Raw genomic sequence first — 21,753 nt, 5'->3', positions numbered from 1 at the left:
AGTAAATAATAAAAGTATAAAAGTTAACCAATGAGCGGTTTGTCTGTTATCGTTAAAAGAACTTAACTAAAACATTTACACTATACATTAGTTATATAGGTCCTAAAAAGTACATTGTGAACAATATGGTGCCAAATGTGCAATTCACATTGCTAAAAGTTCTAACTGGTCTCAAAATGTTTATTAGAGTCTAATAAGTAAATAATAAAAGTATAACAGTTAACCAACAAAAGGTTTGTCTGTTATCGTTAAAAGAATTTAACTAAAAAATTTGCACTATACAGTAGTTACATAGGTCCTAAAAAGTACCTTGTGAACAATATGGTGCCAAATGTGCAATTCATATTGCAAAACGTTCTAACTGGTCTCAAAATGTTTATTAGAGTCTAATAAGTAAATAATAAAAGTATAACAGTTAACCAACGAGAGATTTATCTGTTATCGTTAAAAGAACTTAACTAAAAAATTTGCACTATACATTAGTTATATTGGTCCTAAAAAGTACCTTGTGAACAATATGGTGCCAAATCTGCAATTCACATTGCTAAAAGTTCTAAATGGTCTCAAAATGTTTATTAGAGTCTAATAAGTAAATAATAAAAGTATAAAAGTTAACCAATGAAAGGTTTGTCTGTTATCGTTAAAAGAACTTAACTAAAAAATTTGCACTATACATTAGTTATATAGGTCCTAAAAAGTACATTGTGAACAATATGGTGCCAAATGTGCAATTCACATTGCTAAAAGTTCTAACTGGTCTCAAAATGTTTATTAGAGTCTAATAAGTAAATAATAAAAGTATAACAGTTAACCAACGATAGGTTTGTCTGTTATCGTTAAAAGAACTTAACTAAAAAATTTGCACTATACTTTAGTTACATAGGTCCTAAAAAGTACATTGTGAACAATATGGTGCCAAATGTGCAATTCACATTGCAAAACGTTCTAACTGGTCTCAAAATGTTTATTAGAGTCTAATAAGTACATAATAAAAGTATAACAGTTAACCAATAAAAGGTTTGTCTGTTATCGTTAAAAGAATTTAACTAAAAAATTTGCACTATACATTAGTTACATAAGTCCTAAAAAGTACCTTGTGAACAATATGGTGCCAAATGTGCAATTCACATTGCAAAACGTTCTAAATGGTCTCAAAATGTTTATTAGAGTCTAATAAGTAAATAATAAAAGTATAAAAGTTAACCAATGAGCGGTTTGTCTGTTATCGTTAAAAGAACTTAACTAAAAAATTTACACTATACATTAGTTATATAGGTCCTAAAAAGTACATTGTGAACAATATGGTGCCAAATGTGCAATTCACATTGCTAAAAGTTCTAACTGGTCTCAAAATGTTTATTAGAGTCTAATAAGTAAATAATAAAAGTATAACAGTTAACCAACGATAGGTTTGTCTGTTATCGTTATAAGAACTTAACTAAAAAAATTGCACTATACTTTAGTTACATAGGTCCTAAAAAGTACATTGTGAACAATATGGTGCCAAATGTGCAATTCACATTGCAAAACGTTCTAACTGGTCTCAAAATGTTTATTAGAGTCTAATAAGTAAATAATAAAAGTATAACAGTTAACCAACAAAAGGTTTGTCTGTTATCGTTAAAAGAATTTAACTAAAAAATTTGCACTATACATTAGTTACATAGGTCCTAAAAAGTACCTTGTGAACAATATGTTGCCAAATGTGCAATTCATATTGCAAAACGTTCTAACTGGTCTCAAAATGTTTATTAGAGTCTAATAAGTAAATAATAAAAGTATAACAGTTAACCAACGAGAGATTTATCTGTTATCGTTAAAAGAACTTAACTAAAAAATTTTCACTATACATTAGTTATATTGGTCCTAAAAAGTACCTTGTGAACAATATGGTGCCAAATCTGCAATTCACATTGCTAAAAGTTCTAAATGGTCTCAAAATGTTTATTAGAGTCTAATAAGTAAATAATAAAAGTATAAAAGTTAACCAATGAAAGCTTTGTCTGTTATCGTTAAAAGAACTTAACTAAAAAATTTGCACCGTACATTAGTTATATAGGTCCTAAAAAGTACATTGTGAACAATATGGTGCCAAATGTGCAATTCACATTGCTAAAAGTTCTAACTGGTCTCAAAATGTTTATTAGAGTCTAATAAGTAAATAATAAAAGTATAACAGTTAACCAACGATAGGTTTGTCTGTTATCGTTAAAAGAACTTAACTAAAAAAATTGCACTATACTTTAGTTACATAGGTCCTAAAAAGTACATTGTGAACAATATGGTGCCAAATGTGCAATTCACATTGCAAAACGTTCTAACTGGTCTCAAAATGTTTATTAGAGTCTAATAAGTACATAATAAAAGTATAACAGTTAACCAACAAAAGGTTTGTCTGTTATCGTTAAAAGAATTTAACTAAAAAATTTGCACTATACATTAGTTACATAGGTCCTAAAAAGTACCTTGTGAACAATATGGTGCCAAATGTGCAATTCACATTGCAAAACGTTCTAACTGGTCTCAAAATGTTTATTAGAGTCTAATAAGTAAATAATAAAAGTATAACAGTTAACCAACGAGAGATTTATCTGTTATCGTTAAAAGAACTTAATTAAAAAATTTGCACTATACATTAGTTATATTGGTCCTAAAAAGTACCTTGTGAACAAAATGGTGCCAAATGTGCAATTCACATTGCAAAACGTTCTAACTGGTCTCAAAATGTTTATTAGAGTCTAATAAGTAAATAATAAAAGTATAACAGTTAACCAATGAGAGGTTTGTCTGTTATCGTTAAAAGAACTTAACTAAAAAATTTGCACTATACATTAGTTACATAGGTCCTAAAAAGTACCTTGTGAACAATATGGTGCCAAATGTGCAATTCACATTGCAAAACGTTCTAACTGGTCTCAAAATGTTTATTAGAGTCTAATAAGTAAATAATAAAAGTATAACAGTTAACTAATGAGAGGTTTGTCTGTTATCGTTAAAAGAACTTAACTAAAAAATTTGCACTATACATTAGTTATATAGTTCCTAAAAAGTACCTTGTGAACAATATGTTGCCAAATGTGCAATTCACATTGCAAAACATTCTAACTGGTCTCAAAATGTTTATTAGAGTCTAATAAGTAAATAATAAAAGTATAACAGTTAACCAATGAGAGGTTTGTCTGTTATCGTTAAAAGAACTTAACTAAAAAATTTGCACTATACATTAGTTACATAGGCCCTAAAAAGTACCTTGTGAACAATATGGTGCCAAATGTGCAATTCACATTGCTAAAAGTTCTAACTGGTCTCAAAATGTTTATTAGAGTCTAATAAGTAAATAATAAAAGTATAAAAGTTAACCAATGAAAGGTTTGTCTGTTATCGTTAAAAGAACTTAACTAAAAAATTTGCACTATACATTAGTTATATAGTTCCTAAAAAGTACCTTGTGAACAATATGGTGCCAAATGTGCAATTCACATTGCAAAACATTCTAACTGGTCTCAAAATGTTTATTAGAGTCTAATAAGTAAATAATAAAAGTATAACAGTTAACCAATGAGAGGTTTGTCTGTTATCGTTAAAAGAACTTAACTAAAAAATTTGCACTATACATTAGTTACATAGGCCCTAAAAAGTACCTTGTGAACAATATGGTGCCAAATGTGCAATTCACATTGCTAAACGTTCTAACTGGTCTCAAAATGTTTATTAGAGTCTAATAAGTAAATAATAAAAGTATAAAAGTTAACCAATGAAAGGTTTGTCTGTTATCGTTAAAAGAACTTAACTAAAAAAATTGCACTATACATTAGTTATATAGGTCCTAGAAAGTACCTTGTGAACAATATGGTGCCAAATGTGCAGTTCATATTGCTAAACGTTCTAACGGGTCTCAAAATGTTTATTAGAGTCTAATAAGTAAAAAATAAAAGTATAACAGTTAACCACTGAAAGGTTTGTCGGTTCTTGTTAAAACAACTTAACTAAAACATTTGCACTATACATTAGATATATTGGTCCTAAAAAGTGCCTTGTGAACCATATGGTGCAAAATGGTTAATTCACATTGCAAAAAGTTGTTACGGGTCTCAAAACGTTTAATAGAGTCTAATAAGTAAATAATAGAAGTATAACAGTTAACCAATAAAAGTTTTGTCTCTTATCGTTCAAAGAACTTAACTACAACATTTGCACTATACATTAGTTATATAGGTCCTAAAAAGTGCCATGTCAACTATACGGTGCCAAATGTTTAATTCACATTGCAAAAAGTTCTAACAAGTCTCAAAATGTTTAATAGAGTGTAAAAAGTAAATAATAAAAGTACAACAGTTAACCAATAAAAAGTTTGTCTGTTCTCGTTAAAAGAACTTAACGAAAACATTTGCACTATACATTAGTTGTATAGGTCCTAAAAAGTGCCTTGTGAACTATATGGTGCAAAAGAGATAATTCACATTGCAAAACGTTCTAACGAGTCTCAAAATGTTTAATAGAGTCTAATAAGTAAATAATAAAAGTATAACAGTTAAGCAATAAAAGGTTGGTCTGTTCTCGTTAAAAGAACTTAACTAAAACATTTGCAGTATACATTAGTTAGATAGGTCCTAAAAAGTGCCTTGTGAACTATATGGTGCAAAAGAGATACTTCACATTGCAAAAATTTCAGACCGGTCTCAAAATGTTTAATAGAGTCTAATAAGTAAATAACAAAAGTATAACAGTTAACCAATAAAAGGTTGGTCTGTTATCGTTAAAAGAACTTAACTAAAACATTTGCACTATACATTAGTTATATTGTTCCTAAAAAGTTCCTTGTGAACTATATGGTGCAAAAAAGATAATTCACATTGCAAAATGTCCTAACTGCTCTCAAAATGTTTAATAGAGTCTAATAAGTAAATAATGAAAGTATAACAGTTAACCAATGAGAGGTTTGTCTGTTCTCGTTAAAAAAACTTAACTAAAAAATTTGCACTACACATTAGTTATATAGTTCCTAAAAAGTACCTTGTGAACAATATGGTGCCAACTGTGCAATTCACATTGCAAAACGTTCTAACTGGTCTCAAAATGTTTATTAGAGTCTAATAAGTAAATAATAAAAGTATAACAGTTAACCAATGAGAGGTTTGTCTGTTATCGTTAAAAGAACTTAACTAAAAAATTTGCACTATACATTAGTTACATAGGTCTTAAAAAGTACCTTGTGAACAATATGGTGCCAAATGTGCAATTCACATTGCAAAACATTCTAACTGGTCTCAAAATGTTTATTAGAGTCTAATAAGTAAATAATAAAAGTATAACAGTTAACCAATGAGAGGTTTGTCTGTTATCGTTAAAACAACTTAACTAAAAAATTTGCACTATACATTAGTTATATAGTTCCTAAAAAGTACCTTGTGAACAATATGGTGCCAAATGTGCAATTCACATTGCAAAACATTCTAACTGGTCTCAAAATGTTTATTAGAGTCTAATAAGTAAATAATAAAGGTATAACAGTTAACCAATGAGAGGTTTGTCTGTTATCGTTAAAAGAACTTAACTAAAAAATTTGCACTATACATTAGTTACATAGGCCCTAAAAAGTACCTTGTGAACAATATGGTGCCAAATGTGCAATTCACATTGCTAAAAGTTCTAACTCGTCTCAAAATGTTTATTAGAGTCTAATAAGTAAATAATAAAAGTATAACAGTTAACCAATGAAAGGTTTGTCTGTTATCGTTAAAAGAACTTAACTAAAAAATTTGCACTATACATTAGTTATATAGGTCCTAAAAAGTACATTGTGAACAATATGGTGCCAAATTGCAAATCATATTGCTAAACGTTCTAACTGGTCTCAAAATGTTTATTAGAGTCTAATAAGTAAATAATAAAAGTATAACAGTTAACCAATGAAAGGTTTGTCTGTTATCGTTAAAAAAACTTAACTAGAAAATTTGCACTATACATTAGTTACATAGGTCCTAAAAAGTACCTTGTGAACAATATGGTGCCAAATGTGCAATTCACATTGCAAAACGTTCTAACTGGTCTCAAAATGTTTATTAGAGTATAATAAGTAAATAATAAAAGTATAACAGTTAACCAATGAGAGGTTTGTCTGTTATCGTTAAAAGAACTTAACTAAAAAATTTGCATTATACATAAGTTATATAGGTCCTAAAAAGTACCTTGTGAACAATATGGTGCCAAATGTGCAATTCACATTGCAAAACATTCTAACTGGTCTCAAAATGTTTATTAGAGTCTAATAAGTAAATAATAAAAGTATAACAGTTAACCAATGAGTGGTTTGTCTGTTATCGTTAAAAGAACTTAACTAAAAAATTTGCACTATACATTAGTTATATAGGTCCTAAAAAGTACCTTGTGAACAATATGGTGCCAAATGTGCAATTCACATTGCAAAACGTTCTAAATGGTCTCAAAATGTTTATTAGAGTCTAATAAGTAAATAATAAAAGTATAAAAGTTAACCAATGAGCGGTTTGTCTGTTATCGTTAAAAGAACTTAACTAAAAAATTTACACTATACATTAGTTATATAGGTCCTAAAAAGTACATTGTGAACAATATGGTGCCAAATGTGCAATTCACATTGCTAAAAGTTCTAACTGGTCTCAAAATGTTTATTAGAGTCTAATAAGTAAATAATAAAAGTATAACAGTTAACCAACCATAGGTTTGTCTGTTATCGTTAAAAGAACTTAACTAAAAAAATTGCACTATACTTTAGTTACATAGGTCCTAAAAAGTACATTGTGAACAATATGGTGCCAAATGTGCAATTCACATTGCAAAACGTTCTAACTGGTCTCAAAATGTTTATTAGAGTCTAATAAGTAAATAATAAAAGTAGAACAGTTAACCAACAAAAGGTTTGTCTGTTATCGTTAAAAGAATTTAACTAAAAAATTTGCACTATACATTAGTTACATAGGTCCTAAAAAGTACCTTGTGAACAATATGGTGCCAAATGTGCAGTTCATATTGCAAAACGTTCTAACTGGTCTCAAAATGTTTATTAGAGTCTAATAAGTAAATAATAAAAGTATAACAGTTAACCAATGAGAGATTTATCTGTTATCGTTAAAAGAACTTAACTAAAAAATTTGCACTATACATTAGTTATATTGGTCCTAAAAAGTACCTTGTGAACAATATGGTGCCAAATCTGCAATTCACATTGCTAAAAGTTCTAAATGGTCTCAAAATGTTTATTAGAGTCTAATAAGTAAATAATAAAAGTATAAAAGTTAACCAATGAAAGCTTTGTCTGTTATCGTTAAAAGAACTTAACTAAAAAATTTGCACTATACATTAGTTATATAGGTCCTAAAAAGTACATTGTGAACAATATGGTGCCAAATGTGCAATTCACATTGCTAAAAGTTCTAACTGGTCTCAAAATGTTTATTAGAGTCTAATAAGTAAATAATAAAAGTATAACAGTTAACCAACGATAGGTTTGTCTGTTATCGTTAAAAGAACTTAACTAAAAAAATTGCACTATACTTTAGTTACATAGGTCCTAAAAAGTACATTGTGAACAATATGGTGCCAAATGTGCAATTCACATTGCAAAACGTTCTAACTGGTCTCAAAATGTTTATTAGAGTCTAATAAGTACATAATAAAAGTATAACAGTTAACCAACAAAAGGTTTGTCTGTTATCGTTAAAAGAATTTAACTAAAAAATTTGCACTATACATTAGTTACATAGGTCCTAAAAAGTACCTTGTGAACAATATGGTGCCAAATGTGCAATTCACATTGCAAAACGTTCTAACTGGTCTCAAAATGTTTATTAGAGTCTAATAAGTAAATAATAAAAGTATAACAGTTAACCAACGAGAGATTTATCTGTTATCGTTAAAAGAACTTAACTAAAAAATTTGCACTATACATTAGTTATATTGGTCCTAAAAAGTACCTTGTGAACAAAATGGTGCCAAATGTGCAATTCACATTGCAAAACGTTCTAACTGGTCTCAAAATGTTTATTAGAGTCTAATAAGTAAATAATAAAAGTATAACAGTTAACCAATGAAAGCTTTGTCTGTTATCGTTAAAAGAACTTAACTAAAAAATTTGCACTATACATTAGTTACATAGGTCCTAAAAAGTACCTTGTGAACAATATGGTGCCAAATGTGCAATTCACATTGCAAAACGTTCTAACTGGTCTCAAAATGTTTATTAGAGTCTAATAAGTAAATAATAAAAGTATAACAGTTAACCAATGAGAGGTTTGTCTGTTATCGTTAAAAGAACTTAACTAAAAAATTTGCACTATACATTAGTTGTATAGTTCCTAAAAAGTACATTGTGAACAATATGGTGCCAAATGTGCAATTCACATTGCTAAAAGTTCTAACTGGTCTCAAAATGTTTATTAGAGTCTAATAAGTAAATAATAAAAGTATAACAGTTAACCAACGATAGGTTTGTCTGTTATCGTTAAAAGAACTTAACTAAAAAAATTGCACTATACTTTAGTTACATAGGTCCTAAAAAGTACATTGTGAACAATATGGTGCCAAATGTGCAATTCACATTGCAAAACGTTCTAACTCGTCTCAAAATGTTTATTAGAGTCTAATAAGTAAATAATAAAAGTATAACAGTTAACCAATGAAAGGTTTGTCTGTTATCGTTAAAAGAACTTAACTAAAAAATTTGCACTATACATTAGTTATATAGGTCCTAAAAAGTACATTGTGAACAATATGGTGCCAAATTGCAAATCATATTGCTAAACGTTCTAACTGGTCTCAAAATGTTTATTAGAGTCTAATAAGTAAATAATAAAAGTATAACAGTTAACCAATGAAAGGTTTGTCTGTTATCGTTAAAAAAACTTAACTAGAAAATTTGCACTATACATTAGTTACATAGGTCCTAAAAAGTACCTTGTGAACAATATGGTGCCAAATGTGCAATTCACATTGCAAAACGTTCTAACTGGTCTCAAAATGTTTATTAGAGTATAATAAGTAAATAATAAAAGTATAACAGTTAACCAATGAGAGGTTTGTCTGTTATCGTTAAAAGAACTTAACTAAAAAATTTGCATTATACATTAGTTATATAGGTCCTAAAAAGTACCTTGTGAACAATATGGTGCCAAATGTGCAATTCACATTGCAAAACATTCTAACTGGTCTCAAAATGTTTATTAGAGTCTAATAAGTAAATAATAAAAGTATAACAGTTAACCAATGAGTGGTTTGTCTGTTATCGTTAAAAGAACTTAACTAAAAAATTTGCACTATACATTAGTTATATAGGTCCTAAAAAGTACCTTGTGAACAATATGGTGCCAAATGTGCAATTCACATTGAAAAACGTTCTAAATGGTCTCAAAATGTTTATTAGAGTCTAATAAGTAAATAATAAAAGTATAAAAGTTAACCAATGAGCGGTTTGTCTGTTATCGTTAAAAGAACTTAACTAAAACATTTACACTATACATTAGTTATATAGGTCCTAAAAAGTACATTGTGAACAATATGGTGCCAAATGTGCAATTCACATTGCTAAAAGTTCTAACTGGTCTCAAAATGTTTATTAGAGTCTAATAAGTAAATAATAAAAGTATAACAGTTAACCAACAAAAGGTTTGTCTGTTATCGTTAAAAGAATTTAACTAAAAAATTTGCACTATACAGTAGTTACATAGGTCCTAAAAAGTACCTTGTGAACAATATGGTGCCAAATGTGCAATTCATATTGCAAAACGTTCTAACTGGTCTCAAAATGTTTATTAGAGTCTAATAAGTAAATAATAAAAGTATAACAGTTAACCAACGAGAGATTTATCTGTTATCGTTAAAAGAACTTAACTAAAAAATTTGCACTATACATTAGTTATATTGGTCCTAAAAAGTACCTTGTGAACAATATGGTGCCAAATCTGCAATTCACATTGCTAAAAGTTCTAAATGGTCTCAAAATGTTTATTAGAGTCTAATAAGTAAATAATAAAAGTATAAAAGTTAACCAATGAAAGGTTTGTCTGTTATCGTTAAAAGAACTTAACTAAAAAATTTGCACTATACATTAGTTATATAGGTCCTAAAAAGTACATTGTGAACAATATGGTGCCAAATGTGCAATTCACATTGCTAAAAGTTCTAACTGGTCTCAAAATGTTTATTAGAGTCTAATAAGTAAATAATAAAAGTATAACAGTTAACCAACGATAGGTTTGTCTGTTATCGTTAAAAGAACTTAACTAAAAAATTTGCACTATACTTTAGTTACATAGGTCCTAAAAAGTACATTGTGAACAATATGGTGCCAAATGTGCAATTCACATTGCAAAACGTTCTAACTGGTCTCAAAATGTTTATTAGAGTCTAATAAGTACATAATAAAAGTATAACAGTTAACCAATAAAAGGTTTGTCTGTTATCGTTAAAAGAATTTAACTAAAAAATTTGCACTATACATTAGTTACATAAGTCCTAAAAAGTACCTTGTGAACAATATGGTGCCAAATGTGCAATTCACATTGCAAAACGTTCTAAATGGTCTCAAAATGTTTATTAGAGTCTAATAAGTAAATAATAAAAGTATAAAAGTTAACCAATGAGCGGTTTGTCTGTTATCGTTAAAAGAACTTAACTAAAAAATTTACACTATACATTAGTTATATAGGTCCTAAAAAGTACATTGTGAACAATATGGTGCCAAATGTGCAATTCACATTGCTAAAAGTTCTAACTGGTCTCAAAATGTTTATTAGAGTCTAATAAGTAAATAATAAAAGTATAACAGTTAACCAACGATAGGTTTGTCTGTTATCGTTATAAGAACTTAACTAAAAAAATTGCACTATACTTTAGTTACATAGGTCCTAAAAAGTACATTGTGAACAATATGGTGCCAAATGTGCAATTCACATTGCAAAACGTTCTAACTGGTCTCAAAATGTTTATTAGAGTCTAATAAGTAAATAATAAAAGTATAACAGTTAACCAACAAAAGGTTTGTCTGTTATCGTTAAAAGAATTTAACTAAAAAATTTGCACTATACATTAGTTACATAGGTCCTAAAAAGTACCTTGTGAACAATATGTTGCCAAATGTGCAATTCATATTGCAAAACGTTCTAACTGGTCTCAAAATGTTTATTAGAGTCTAATAAGTAAATAATAAAAGTATAACAGTTAACCAACGAGAGATTTATCTGTTATCGTTAAAAGAACTTAACTAAAAAATTTTCACTATACATTAGTTATATTGGTCCTAAAAAGTACCTTGTGAACAATATGGTGCCAAATCTGCAATTCACATTGCTAAAAGTTCTAAATGGTCTCAAAATGTTTATTAGAGTCTAATAAGTAAATAATAAAAGTATAAAAGTTAACCAATGAAAGCTTTGTCTGTTATCGTTAAAAGAACTTAACTAAAAAATTTGCACCGTACATTAGTTATATAGGTCCTAAAAAGTACATTGTGAACAATATGGTGCCAAATGTGCAATTCACATTGCTAAAAGTTCTAACTGGTCTCAAAATGTTTATTAGAGTCTAATAAGTAAATAATAAAAGTATAACAGTTAACCAACGATAGGTTTGTCTGTTATCGTTAAAAGAACTTAACTAAAAAAATTGCACTATACTTTAGTTACATAGGTCCTAAAAAGTACATTGTGAACAATATGGTGCCAAATGTGCAATTCACATTGCAAAACGTTCTAACTGGTCTCAAAATGTTTATTAGAGTCTAATAAGTACATAATAAAAGTATAACAGTTAACCAACAAAAGGTTTGTCTGTTATCGTTAAAAGAATTTAACTAAAAAATTTGCACTATACATTAGTTACATAGGTCCTAAAAAGTACCTTGTGAACAATATGGTGCCAAATGTGCAATTCACATTGCAAAACGTTCTAACTGGTCTCAAAATGTTTATTAGAGTCTAATAAGTAAATAATAAAAGTATAACAGTTAACCAACGAGAGATTTATCTGTTATCGTTAAAAGAACTTAATTAAAAAATTTGCACTATACATTAGTTATATTGGTCCTAAAAAGTACCTTGTGAACAAAATGGTGCCAAATGTGCAATTCACATTGCAAAACGTTCTAACTGGTCTCAAAATGTTTATTAGAGTCTAATAAGTAAATAATAAAAGTATAACAGTTAACCAATGAGAGGTTTGTCTGTTATCGTTAAAAGAACTTAACTAAAAAATTTGCACTATACATTAGTTACATAGGTCCTAAAAAGTACCTTGTGAACAATATGGTGCCAAATGTGCAATTCACATTGCAAAACGTTCTAACTGGTCTCAAAATGTTTATTAGAGTCTAATAAGTAAATAATAAAAGTATAACAGTTAACTAATGAGAGGTTTGTCTGTTATCGTTAAAAGAACTTAACTAAAAAATTTGCACTATACATTAGTTATATAGTTCCTAAAAAGTACCTTGTGAACAATATGTTGCCAAATGTGCAATTCACATTGCAAAACATTCTAACTGGTCTCAAAATGTTTATTAGAGTCTAATAAGTAAATAATAAAAGTATAACAGTTAACCAATGAGAGGTTTGTCTGTTATCGTTAAAAGAACTTAACTAAAAAATTTGCACTATACATTAGTTACATAGGCCCTAAAAAGTACCTTGTGAACAATATGGTGCCAAATGTGCAATTCACATTGCTAAAAGTTCTAACTGGTCTCAAAATGTTTATTAGAGTCTAATAAGTAAATAATAAAAGTATAAAAGTTAACCAATGAAAGGTTTGTCTGTTATCGTTAAAAGAACTTAACTAAAAAATTTGCACTATACATTAGTTATATAGTTCCTAAAAAGTACCTTGTGAACAATATGGTGCCAAATGTGCAATTCACATTGCAAAACATTCTAACTGGTCTCAAAATGTTTATTAGAGTCTAATAAGTAAATAATAAAAGTATAACAGTTAACCAATGAGAGGTTTGTCTGTTATCGTTAAAAGAACTTAACTAAAAAATTTGCACTATACATTAGTTACATAGGCCCTAAAAAGTACCTTGTGAACAATATGGTGCCAAATGTGCAATTCACATTGCTAAACGTTCTAACTGGTCTCAAAATGTTTATTAGAGTCTAATAAGTAAATAATAAAAGTATAAAAGTTAACCAATGAAAGGTTTGTCTGTTATCGTTAAAAGAACTTAACTAAAAAAATTGCACTATACATTAGTTATATAGGTCCTAGAAAGTACCTTGTGAACAATATGGTGCCAAATGTGCAGTTCATATTGCTAAACGTTCTAACGGGTCTCAAAATGTTTATTAGAGTCTAATAAGTAAAAAATAAAAGTATAACAGTTAACCACTGAAAGGTTTGTCGGTTCTTGTTAAAACAACTTAACTAAAACATTTGCACTATACATTAGATATATTGGTCCTAAAAAGTGCCTTGTGAACCATATGGTGCAAAATGGTTAATTCACATTGCAAAAAGTTGTTACGGGTCTCAAAACGTTTAATAGAGTCTAATAAGTAAATAATAGAAGTATAACAGTTAACCAATAAAAGTTTTGTCTCTTATCGTTCAAAGAACTTAACTACAACATTTGCACTATACATTAGTTATATAGGTCCTAAAAAGTGCCATGTCAACTATACGGTGCCAAATGTTTAATTCACATTGCAAAAAGTTCTAACAAGTCTCAAAATGTTTAATAGAGTGTAAAAAGTAAATAATAAAAGTACAACAGTTAACCAATAAAAAGTTTGTCTGTTCTCGTTAAAAGAACTTAACGAAAACATTTGCACTATACATTAGTTGTATAGGTCCTAAAAAGTGCCTTGTGAACTATATGGTGCAAAAGAGATAATTCACATTGCAAAACGTTCTAACGAGTCTCAAAATGTTTAATAGAGTCTAATAAGTAAATAATAAAAGTATAACAGTTAAGCAATAAAAGGTTGGTCTGTTCTCGTTAAAAGAACTTAACTAAAACATTTGCAGTATACATTAGTTAGATAGGTCCTAAAAAGTGCCTTGTGAACTATATGGTGCAAAAGAGATACTTCACATTGCAAAAATTTCAGACCGGTCTCAAAATGTTTAATAGAGTCTAATAAGTAAATAACAAAAGTATAACAGTTAACCAATAAAAGGTTGGTCTGTTATCGTTAAAAGAACTTAACTAAAACATTTGCACTATACATTAGTTATATTGTTCCTAAAAAGTTCCTTGTGAACTATATGGTGCAAAAAAGATAATTCACATTGCAAAATGTCCTAACTGCTCTCAAAATGTTTAATAGAGTCTAATAAGTAAATAATGAAAGTATAACAGTTAACCAATGAGAGGTTTGTCTGTTCTCGTTAAAAAAACTTAACTAAAAAATTTGCACTACACATTAGTTATATAGTTCCTAAAAAGTACCTTGTGAACAATATGGTGCCAACTGTGCAATTCACATTGCAAAACGTTCTAACTGGTCTCAAAATGTTTATTAGAGTCTAATAAGTAAATAATAAAAGTATAACAGTTAACCAATGAGAGGTTTGTCTGTTATCGTTAAAAGAACTTAACTAAAAAATTTGCACTATACATTAGTTACATAGGTCTTAAAAAGTACCTTGTGAACAATATGGTGCCAAATGTGCAATTCACATTGCAAAACATTCTAACTGGTCTCAAAATGTTTATTAGAGTCTAATAAGTAAATAATAAAAGTATAACAGTTAACCAATGAGAGGTTTGTCTGTTATCGTTAAAACAACTTAACTAAAAAATTTGCACTATACATTAGTTATATAGTTCCTAAAAAGTACCTTGTGAACAATATGGTGCCAAATGTGCAATTCACATTGCAAAACATTCTAACTGGTCTCAAAATGTTTATTAGAGTCTAATAAGTAAATAATAAAGGTATAACAGTTAACCAATGAGAGGTTTGTCTGTTATCGTTAAAAGAACTTAACTAAAAAATTTGCACTATACATTAGTTACATAGGCCCTAAAAAGTACCTTGTGAACAATATGGTGCCAAATGTGCAATTCACATTGCTAAAAGTTCTAACTCGTCTCAAAATGTTTATTAGAGTCTAATAAGTAAATAATAAAAGTATAACAGTTAACCAATGAAAGGTTTGTCTGTTATCGTTAAAAGAACTTAACTAAAAAATTTGCACTATACATTAGTTATATAGGTCCTAAAAAGTACATTGTGAACAATATGGTGCCAAATTGCAAATCATATTGCTAAACGTTCTAACTGGTCTCAAAATGTTTATTAGAGTCTAATAAGTAAATAATAAAAGTATAACAGTTAACCAATGAAAGGTTTGTCTGTTATCGTTAAAAAAACTTAACTAGAAAATTTGCACTATACATTAGTTACATAGGTCCTAAAAAGTACCTTGTGAACAATATGGTGCCAAATGTGCAATTCACATTGCAAAACGTTCTAACTGGTCTCAAAATGTTTATTAGAGTATAATAAGTAAATAATAAAAGTATAACAGTTAACCAATGAGAGGTTTGTCTGTTATCGTTAAAAGAACTTAACTAAAAAATTTGCATTATACATAAGTTATATAGGTCCTAAAAAGTACCTTGTGAACAATATGGTGCCAAATGTGCAATTCACATTGCAAAACATTCTAACTGGTCTCAAAATGTTTATTAGAGTCTAATAAGTAAATAATAAAAGTATAACAGTTAACCAATGAGTGGTTTGTCTGTTATCGTTAAAAGAACTTAACTAAAAAATTTGCACTATACATTAGTTATATAGGTCCTAAAAAGTACCTTGTGAACAATATGGTGCCAAATGTGCAATTCACATTGCAAAACGTTCTAAATGGTCTCAAAATGTTTATTAGAGTCTAATAAGTAAATAATAAAAGTATAAAAGTTAACCAATGAGCGGTTTGTCTGTTATCGTTAAAAGAACTTAACTAAAAAATTTACACTATACATTAGTTATATAGGTCCTAAAAAGTACATTGTGAACAATATGGTGCCAAATGTGCAATTCACATTGCTAAAAGTTCTAACTGGTCTCAAAATGTTTATTAGAGTCTAATAAGTAAATAATAAAAGTATAACAGTTAACCAACCATAGGTTTGTCTGTTATCGTTAAAAGAACTTAACTAAAAAAATTGCACTATACTTTAGTTACATAGGTCCTAAAAAGTACATTGTGAACAATATGGTGCCAAATGTGCAATTCACATTGCAAAACGTTCTAACTGGTCTCAAAATGTTTATTAGAGTCTAATAAGTAAATAATAAAAGTAGAACAGTTAACCAACAAAAGGTTTGTCTGTTATCGTTAAAAGAATTTAACTAAAAAATTTGCACTATACATTAGTTACATAGGTCCTAAAAAGTACCTTGTGAACAATATGGTGCCAAATGTGCAGTTCATATTGCAAAACGTTCTAACTGGTCTCAAAATGTTTATTAGAGTCTAATAAGTAAATAATAAAAGTATAACAGTTAACCAATGAGAGATTTATCTGTTATCGTTAAAAGAACTTAACTAAAAAATTTGCACTATACATTAGTTATATTGGTCCTAAAAAGTACCTTGTGAACAATATGGTGCCAAATCTGCAATTCACATTGCTAAAAGTTCTAAATGGTCTCAAAATGTTTATTAGAGTCTAATAAGTAAATAATAAAAGTATAAAAGTTAACCAATGAAAGCTTTGTCTGTTATCGTTAAAAGAACTTAACTAAAAAATTTGCACTATACATTAGTTATATAGGTCCTAAAAAGTACATTGTGAACAATATGGTGCCAAATGTGCAATTCACATTGCTAAAAGTTCTAACTGGTCTCAAAATGTTTATTAGAGTCTAATAAGTAAATAATAAAAGTATAACAGTTAACCAACGATAGGTTTGTCTGTTATCGTTAAAAGAACTTAACTAAAAAAATTGCACTATACTTTAGTTACATAGGTCCTAAAAAGTACATTGTGAACAATATGGTGCCAAATGTGCAATTCACATTGCAAAACGTTCTAACTGGTCTCAAAATGTTTATTAGAGTCTAATAAGTACATAATAAAAGTATAACAGTTAACCAACAAAAGGTTTGTCTGTTATCGTTAAAAGAATTTAACTAAAAAATTTGCACTATACATTAGTTACATAGGTCCTAAAAAGTACCTTGTGAACAATATGGTGCCAAATGTGCAATTCACATTGCAAAACGTTCTAACTGGTCTCAAAATGTTTATTAGAGTCTAATAAGTAAATAATAAAAGTATAACAGTTAACCAACGAGAGATTTATCTGTTATCGTTAAAAGAACTTAACTAAAAAATTTGCACTATACATTAGTTATATTGGTCCTAAAAAGTACCTTGTGAACAAAATGGTGCCAAATGTGCAATTCACATTGCAAAACGTTCTAACTGGTCTCAAAATGTTTATTAGAGTCTAATAAGTAAATAATAAAAGTATAACAGTTAACCAATGAAAGCTTTGTCTGTTATCGTTAAAAGAACTTAACTAAAAAATTTGCACTATACATTAGTTACATAGGTCCTAAAAAGTACCTTGTGAACAATATGGTGCCAAATGTGCAATTCACATTGCAAAACGTTCTAACTGGTCTCAAAATGTTTATTAGAGTCTAATAAGTAAATAATAAAAGTATAACAGTTAACCAATGAGAGGTTTGTCTGTTATCGTTAAAAGAACTTAACTAAAAAATTTGCACTATACATTAGTTGTATAGTTCCTAAAAAGTACATTGTGAACAATATGGTGCCAAATGTGCAATTCACATTGCTAAAAGTTCTAACTGGTCTCAAAATGTTTATTAGAGTCTAATAAGTAAATAATAAAAGTATAACAGTTAACCAACGATAGGTTTGTCTGTTATCGTTAAAAGAACTTAACTAAAAAAATTGCACTATACTTTAGTTACATAGGTCCTAAAAAGTACATTGTGAACAATATGGTGCCAAATGTGCAATTCACATTGCAAAACGTTCTAACTGGTCTCAAAATGTTTATTAGAGTCTAATAAGTAAATAATAAAAGTATAACAGTTAACCAACAAAAGGTTTGTCTGTTATCGTTAAAAGAATTTAACTAAAAAATTTGCACTATACATTAGTTACATAGGTCCTAAAAAGTACCTTGTGAACAATATGTTGCCAAATGTGCAATTCATATTGCAAAACGTTCTAACTGGTCTCAAAATGTTTATTAGAGTCTAATAAGTAAATAATAAAAGTATAACAGTTAACCAACGATAGGTTTGTCTGTTATCGTTAAAAGAACTTAACTAAAAAAATTGCACTATACATTAGTTACATAGGTCCTAAAAAGTACCTTGTGAACAATATGGTGCCAAATGTGCAATTCACATTGCTAAAAGTTCTAACTGGTCTCAAAATGTTTATTAGAGTCTAATAAGTAAATAATAAAAGTATAACAGTTAACCAACGATAGGTTTGTCTGTTATCGTTAAAAGAACTTAACTAAAAAAATTGCACTATACTTTAGTTACATAGGTCCTAAAAAGTACATTGTGAACAATATGGTGCCAAATGTGCAATTCACATTGCAAAACGTTCTAACTGGTCTCAAAATGTTTATTAGAGTCTAATAAGTACATAATAAAAGTATAACAGTTAACCAACAAAAGGTTTGTCTGTTATCGTTAAAAGAATTTAACTAAAAAATTTGCACTATACATTAGTTACATAGGTCCTAAAAAGTACCTTGTGAACAATATGGTGCCAAATGTGCAATTCACATTGCAAAACGTTCTAACTGGTCTCAAAATGTTTATTAGAGTCTAATAAGTAAATAATAAAAGTATAACAGTTAACCAACGAGAGATTTATCTGTTATCGTTAAAAGAACTTAACTAAAAAATTTGCACTATACATTAGTTATATTGGTCCTAAAAAGTACCTTGTGAACAAAATGGTGCCAAATGTGCAATTCACATTGCAAAACGTTCTAACTGGTCTCAAAATGTTTATTAGAGTCTAATAAGTAAATAATAAAAGTATAACAGTTAACCAATAAAAGGTTTGTCTGTTATCGTTAAAAGAACTTAACTAAAAAATTTGCACTATACATTAGTTACATAGGTCCTAAAAAGTACCTTGTGAACAATATGGTGCCAAATGTGCAATTCACATTGCAAAACGTTCTAACTGGTCTCAAAATGTTTATTAGAGTCTAATAAGTAAATAATAAAAGTATAACAGTTAACCAATGAGAGGTTTGTCTGTTATCGTTAAAAGAACTTAACTAAAAAATTTGCACTATACATTAGTTGTATAGTTCCTAAAAAGTACATTGTGAACAATATGGTGCCAAATGTGCAATTCAAATTGCAAAACATTCTAACTGGTCTCAAAATGTTTATTAGAGTCTAATAAGTAAATAATAAAAGTATAACAGTTAACCAATGAGTGGTTTGTCTGTTATCGTTAAAAGAACTTAACTAAAAAATTTGCACTATACTTTAGTTATATAGGTCCTAAAAAGTACCTTGTGAACAATATGGTGCCAAATGTGCAATTCACATTGCAAAACGTTCTAAATGGTCTCAAAATGTTTATTAGAGTCTAATAAGTAAATAATAAAAGTATAAAAGTTAACCAATGAGCGGTTTGTCTGTTATCGTTAAAAGAACTTAACTAAAAAATTTACACTATACATTAGTTATATAGGTCCTAAAAAGTACATTGTGAACAATATGGTGCCAAATGTGCAATTCACATTGCTAAAACGTTCTAACTGGTCTCAAAATGTTTATTAGAGTCTAATAAGTAAATAATAAAAGTATAACAGTTAACCAACGATAGGTTTGTCTGTTATCGTTAAAAGAACTTAACTAAAAAAATTGCACTATACTTTAGTTACATAGGTCCTAAAAAGTACATTGTGAACAATATGGTGCCAAATGTGCAATTCACATTGCAAAACGTTCTAACTGGTCTCAAAATGTTTATTAGAGTCTAATAAGTAAATAATAAAAGTATAACAGTTAACCAACAAAAGGTTTGTCTGTTATCGTTAAAAGAATTTAACTAAAAAATTTGCACTATACATTAGTTACATAGGTCCTAAAAAGTACCTTGTGAACAATATGTTGCCAAATGTGCAATTCATATTGCAAAACGTTCTAACTGGTCTCAAAATGTTTATTAGAGTCTAATAAGTAAATAATAAAAGTATAACAGTTAACCAACGAGAGATTTATCTGTTATCGTTAAAAGAACTTAACTAAAAAATTTGCACTATACATTAGTTATATTGGTCCTAAAAAGTACCTTGTGAACAATATGGTGCCAAATCTGCAATTCACATTGCTAAAAGTTCTAAATGGTCTCAAAATGTTTATTAGAGTCTAATAAGTAAATAATAAAAGTATAAAAGTTAACCAATGAAAGGTTTGTCTGTTATCGTTAAAAGAACTTAACTAAAAAATTTGCACTATACATTAGTTATATAGGTCCTAAAAAGTACATTGTGAACAATATGGTGCCAAATGTGCAATTCACATTGCTAAAAGTTCTAACTGGTCTCAAAATGTTTATTAGAGTCTAATAAGTAAATAATAAAAGTATAACAGTTAACCAACGATAGGTTTGTCTGTTATCGTTAAAAGAACTTAACTAAAACAATTGCACTATACTTTAGTTACATAGGTCCTAAAAAGTACATTGTGAACAATATGGTGCCAAATGTGCAATTCACATTGCAAAACGTTCTAACTGGTCTCAAAATGTTTATTAGAGTCTAATAAGTACATAATAAAAGTATAACAGTTAACCAACAAAAGGTTTGTCTGTTATCGTTAAAAGAATTTAACTAAAAAATTTGCACTATACATTAGTTACATAGGTCCTAAAAAGTACCTTGTGAACAATATGGTGCCAAATGTGCAATTCACATTGCAAAACGTTCTAACTGGTCTCAAAATGTTTATTAGAGTCTAATAAGTAAATAATAAAAGTATAACAGTTAACCAACGAGAGATTTATCTGTTATCGTTAAAAGAACTTAATTAAAAAATTTGCACTATACATTAGTTATATTGGTCCGAAAAAGTACCTTGTGAACAAAATGGTGCCAAATGTGCAATTCACATTGCAAAACGTTCTAACTGGTCTCAAAATGTTTATTAGAGTCTAATAAGTAAATAATAAAAGTATAACAGTTAACCAATAAAAGGTTTGTCTGTTATCGTTAAAAGAACTTAACTAAAAAATTTGCACTATACATTAGTTACATAGGTCCTAAAAAGTACCTTGTGAACAATATGGTGCCAAATGTGCAATTCACATTGCAAAACGTTCTAACTGGTCTCAAAATGTTTATTAGAGTCTAATAAGTAAATAATAAAAGTATAACAGTTAACTAATGAAAGGTTTGTCTGTTATCGTTAAAAGAACTTAACTAAAAAATTTGCACTATACATTAGTTATATAGTTCCTAAAAAGTACCTTGTGAACAATATGGTGCCAAATGTGCAATTCACATTGCAAAACATTCTAACTGGTCTCAAAATGTTTATTAGAGTCTAATAAGTAAATAATAAAAGTATAACAGTTAACCAATGAGAGGTTTGTCTGTTATCGTTAAAAGAACTTAACTAAAAAATTTGCACTATAAATTAGTTACATAGGCCCTAAAAAGTACCTTGTGAACAATATGGTGCCAAATGTGCAATTCACATTGCTAAAAGTTCTAACTGGTCTCAAAATGTTTATTAGAGTCTAAT

Source organism: Clavelina lepadiformis, chromosome 7 (genome assembly GCF_947623445.1).
Source record: "Clavelina lepadiformis chromosome 7, kaClaLepa1.1, whole genome shotgun sequence".
NCBI classification, from domain to species: Eukaryota; Metazoa; Chordata; class Ascidiacea; order Aplousobranchia; family Clavelinidae; genus Clavelina; species Clavelina lepadiformis.
The sequence above is the reverse complement of the archived record's forward strand: the minus strand, read 5'-3'. Positions refer to the sequence as shown.